Source organism: Siphateles boraxobius, unplaced genomic scaffold, assembly GCF_051911475.1.
Source record: "Siphateles boraxobius isolate OS27281-9 unplaced genomic scaffold, OSU_SipBor_1 7, whole genome shotgun sequence".
Classification (NCBI taxonomy): Eukaryota; Metazoa; Chordata; class Actinopteri; order Cypriniformes; family Leuciscidae; genus Siphateles; species Siphateles boraxobius.
Window position 1 is genome coordinate 29256109 of NW_027509197.1, and position 4860 is coordinate 29260968.

Here is a 4860-nt window from a genome sequence, read left to right on the forward strand (position 1 = left end):
TAAGCTGGGAGCGACTGAACAGCGGTGGGAGGCCGAGCTTGCTGCTTTCAATTATACCATCCGTTATAGGCCTGGTCGTACTAACAGCGAATGCAGATGCCCTCTCCCGACAACCTGCAGGATCACTGGGACAGACCACCGAGTCCTCCACACTAGGGACAGCCATACCAGTCCTTGTACAACAAACGACTAGATGTCAAGACCCACCACTGGCAATCCAGATGGCTGTTTCGGCTTTCCCCTCCCTCACCCTCGAGGAGTTAAGAAGGGTACAAGCAGCGGACCCCACTATCGGGGCCTTCCTGCCGTTCTGGCTGGCACAGGGACCGCCCGACCCAACAGTGCGTAGGAAATTGCTTACCCGTGTGCTGCTGCAACAATGGGACCGTGTTGTGGGAGCCGATGGACTGCTCTACCGCCGAACATTCCGTCCAGATGGGGGTGAAGAGGTGCGTCAGCTCTTGTTGCCTGCATGCCTAAAGAAGGAAGTCGTACAGCAGCTCCACAACGACCATGGCCACCACGGGGTTGAACGTACCACAGAGCTGATAAGACTGCGGTGCTATTGGCCAGGGATGGGGGAAGATATAAAGCAGTGGTGTCAGAACTGCAAGCGGTGTACCCTTGCGAAGTCTTCGCAACTCCGACCTCATGCACCGATGGGGCACCTCCTGGCATGTCGTCCAAACCAGATACTGGCGGTGGATTTCACCTTCCTGGAGCCTGGAATGGATGGTAGAGAGCAAGTGTTAATCATGACTGATGTTTTTACTAAATTCACACAGGCCGTGCCCACCAGGGACCAGAAGGCAACACCTGTGGCCAATGTGCTTATCCAGGAGTGGTTCTTTCGTTTTGGGGTCCCAGCTCGCCTGCACTCTGATCAGGGACGCAGCTTTGAGAATGCCATCATCTACCAGTTGTGTGCCCTGTACGGGATCCAGAAGACCTGGACCACCCCTTATCACCCTCAGGGCAACGGCCAGTGTGAGCGTTTCAACCGCACGATGCACGATCTGCTCCATACTCTGCCCATGGATTTGAAGCGCCGTTGGCGAGAGCACCTACCCCAATTAGTGTTTAGTTACAACACGGCTGTTCATCAGACAACTGACGACTCACCGTATTACCTGATGTTTGGGCAAGACCCCCAGTTACCGGTGGACTTCCTGCTTGGCAGGGTACAAGAGCCTGCCCATGGGCATGTGTGTGAATGGGTCCGAGAGCACCAGTGGCGCCTTAATGTGGCCTTCCAGAATGCCAAGGAGCGTATGCAAGCTGCTGCTTTCAGGAGAAAAGAACGGCATGACCAGAAAATCCGGAGGGAGCCACTGGCAGAAGGAGACCATACAACGAGGGTCTCCTTCTGCCAGTCTACATCAGAGACCATACAACGAGGGGCCGATCCAAGATGGCTGGGGCGTCACAATACACGTCTACATCAGAGACCATACAACGAGGGGCCGATCCAAGATGGCTGGGGCGCCACAATTCATCAGGTCATCCGTGCACCCCCACTTGGTGGGGTGTTATACTCTGTGGCTCCAGCACAGGACCTAAGCAAGGTACGACAAGGACATCGAACTATGCTAAAGCCTGCCCACTTGGACCAGGACCCACAAACACCCGACAGGCCTGTGGAACTGCAGGGGGAGATGAGCCAGTCAGCAGAGGGTGACACCCCTGGCCAATGGGTTCTGGTACGCTCTCGGGAAGAGCTTCCACCTACCCCGCTTGCCACAACTTTTCCAGTGGATGCCCCCATGCTGGCTTTGCCCGATTCCCCGCATGTCGCCCCCATCACGGACGAGACACCAGCTGGTTCAGTGGCACCCCGGAGAACCGCTCGGACTACTGCAGGAAGACATGCCAACCTACACCACCTTCCAGTTCCAGTGGTGAGTAGGGCAGATGGGGCTACTAACTCTCAAGTACTTGGGTCTAGCAGTAAAGTGTCAACGGTTTTCCGTCCTTGGTATTAGGTTACCCCCTTGCACTTTTCTTTTATTCTTTTTAAGGAAAGGTAGGGTTATGATCTATCGAGCTTATCTGCGGGACGCCGATAACAAATGGGGGGGGGGGGGGTAGAGTGTAACCAGCAGATTAGTTACAGTCGGGGTGAAGTTTGTCCCTCTGAGGTTATGGTAGTCTGCTGACGTCAAGTTTGTCACTTGGCCGCTACGGTAGTCCACTGACGTCGCGGTGCCTAGCAGCCGCTGGGTGGCTAACCATTCATTGGTAACTAAGTCAGTGGCTATAAAATAGGTTGTCACGGTCGGACAAAGAGAGAATCCCAGTGTCCGGACAACCATACTGTGTTTGTTATCGTGGAAGTGGTTCGCGTATACAACTAAGGGGTGAGACCGATTGCCAGACGCTTCCGGGTAGTCACGTTGGTTACTGCCGAAGGTAATTGTGTGTGTCTTGTTTTTTTAATATTATAATGTGCACATCATTGTCGGGACATGACATGTATTGATATGTATTGTAACTTCGCACGTAGGTCCTGGGCAAGGCACCCACTGATAACGGTATATAAAGCCAGACGTGATACCTAAAAGGTAAATGGTTATTGTGTGAATATAACCGATGTTCTAGGACTAAAAACTGTGAATACATTTGGATTGAGACTGATTGTATTTCCTGAGTCTCGATGCAATGATTGTTACTCTTTTTTTTTAATAGAAACACATTTAAGGAATATGTTTTATGTAACAGTGGTGATTGTAGGATTCTGGAAGACCGGTGCAAGGGCGGTTTTTCCACCGGGTCATTTGATGCGCTACATTGAGGTAAAAGAAAAGTGGAATGTTTTGTATCTTACGTGGCCATCTAGGTATGGGTATGTCAAGTACTAACTTTAATGCTGCTGTGTTTCTATGCAGACTGTTCCTGCTGCTTTGCCTTGCCTAAATTACGTGTATTATTAGTTGTTGTTTTTTATATATTTTTCTTCGTTTTGTTTGTTGAGTTGCGCAGTGGTGATTTCCACCCGCTGTTCCGTTCGATCGAGGCGGTGTTGGCTGTTCCAGCATTTTAGTATCTGGTCCAACTGAAACTATTCTGCTGGCGATAATAACTTTTCTGTCTTTACCCGCCAGAGTACCAGGGGGCTGTTCACGAGAGGTTCCTGGGACCGTCTTTGCGCACGGTGTATTATACTGGTAAACTGCACTTCACCATATATTGATTGAATCACTATTTGCAGTGGTGGTGCCCATGTATGTGTGCGTGTGGTTAACTTTAGGCATCAGAGTTCAGAGCACGGTTGGTGAGTTTCACACTATTTCTGGACAGGTAACCTACCCTGACAGCAAACCAACATTTTTCTATTAATTCATATATCATTGCTGGTAACAGCCAACACCAGTCTGGGTCTTCCTCGTTTGCGGTCAAGCCTCTCTGCTTGTACTTACCATGCCCATGGGATGATGCTGATGCTGTTGATGATTTTATTTTTTATATGATGGCTCAATAAAGCATTGTTATCTTTTGTACGCAAAGCACGTCTCTGTATAGTTTCATCTTGGGTGCATAACCACGAACCTGTTTGCCTTATGTTAGAGATTCCGCAGTTAAGTATAAATATACATAAATCTTGGTGTGAGAGGCACCAGGTGGCGTAGTCGATTCGGTCCGGAGTCAGCCACGCTCGGGTCACATATAGATCGATCATTTAGCTTCAGTGTATCATCTGGAGCCGCAGGTATTAATTTTGTTTTGTCTGCATGTTTATATGAATCTCAAAGTGATGGCACCCATTGACTTCCATTAAATGAAGAGGACCTGCTAAAAATCTTGATTACTGTTCTAGTTTTCATTTAAATAATTTTCTAAAACAGCACATTGTGAGAGACGAGATCTATGGACTAAATATACTCCGCTCCCCAGTGTTTGATCCAAGATCCAAAAACAGAGCAGCAGCCACTGCAATGCAGGGGAAAAGGACAGGACAAGCAAACACTAGCTAATTGCTCTAACTTGGCTTTGACTCTGATTCCATTGGTGTGAGCTGTTTTTTCAGTGGTAAATAGATAATGTTCACATTGTTTGGGAAAGACCCATCAGTCATGCTTGAGAATCTGATTGAACCATTGCCATGAGGTAACTGAAGATGGGACAGTATCATACACTGAATTAGTTCTTTTGTCAAGGGATTTTTTTAACTATTGCTCAAGCCATTAAGAACACTTCTTATATAGCGTGTCTGTGCAGATGGATAACAAAACATGTATGTGCACAGGGCCGTCCATAGGGGCGGTGCAACGATACATCGCACCAGGCCCCACGATCAAGAGGTCCCCGTGGCGAAAGGACCGAGGGTGAAAGGAAAGCGATCGAGACCGAGGAGGGAACAACACAACATTTTTAGCATGCAGAACAACTGTTTTCAACTGATAATAAGAAATGTTTCTTGAGCACCAAATCAGATTTCTGAAGGATCATGTCACAATGAAGAATTCAGCTTTGCCATCACAGGAATAAATTACAATTTAAACTGTATTAAATTTATTATTAAATTGTAATATATCACAATATTACTGTATTTTACTTTATTTTTTATAGAATAAATGCAGTACTGGTGGGTAAGAGACTTCTTTCAAAACCATTATAAAATTTTTATATTGAAATTCTATATTGTATTGTATTGTATTATACCCTAAAGACACACATCTAAAATAAAGTACAGGATCAAACCTAGCAAAACAACGCAAAAGAAGTATTCATAAAAATGCACTGCCAGCTCCAAGGCTTCTACTTGGTCTTAAAGTCATAATATTACAGGACCAGCAACATTTCTTAATTTGCCCTGCAGCCAAGCAAAACGAAACTCTTAAATATAATTGATTATCCCCTTCA

The 4860-nt window shown here is 47.0% G+C and overlaps 1 long non-coding RNA gene across 4 annotated transcripts; it reads left to right on the plus strand.

Moving 5' to 3' along the window:
- The first annotated feature begins 2213 nt into the window (after positions 1 to 2213).
- Positions 2214 to 3663, plus strand: LOC143724035 (uncharacterized). Of its 4 annotated transcripts, none has more exons than XR_013197278.1 (4): positions 2214 to 2415; positions 2504 to 2561; positions 2686 to 2792; positions 2886 to 3663. It is a non-coding gene; the product is annotated as an uncharacterized LOC143724035 (long non-coding RNA). The 4 variants fall into 4 exon arrangements; XR_013197276.1 differs by having other exon boundaries at positions 2719 to 2792; XR_013197275.1 differs by having other exon boundaries at positions 2719 to 2792; positions 3102 to 3663.
- The last annotated feature ends 1197 nt before the right edge of the window (positions 3664 to 4860 follow it).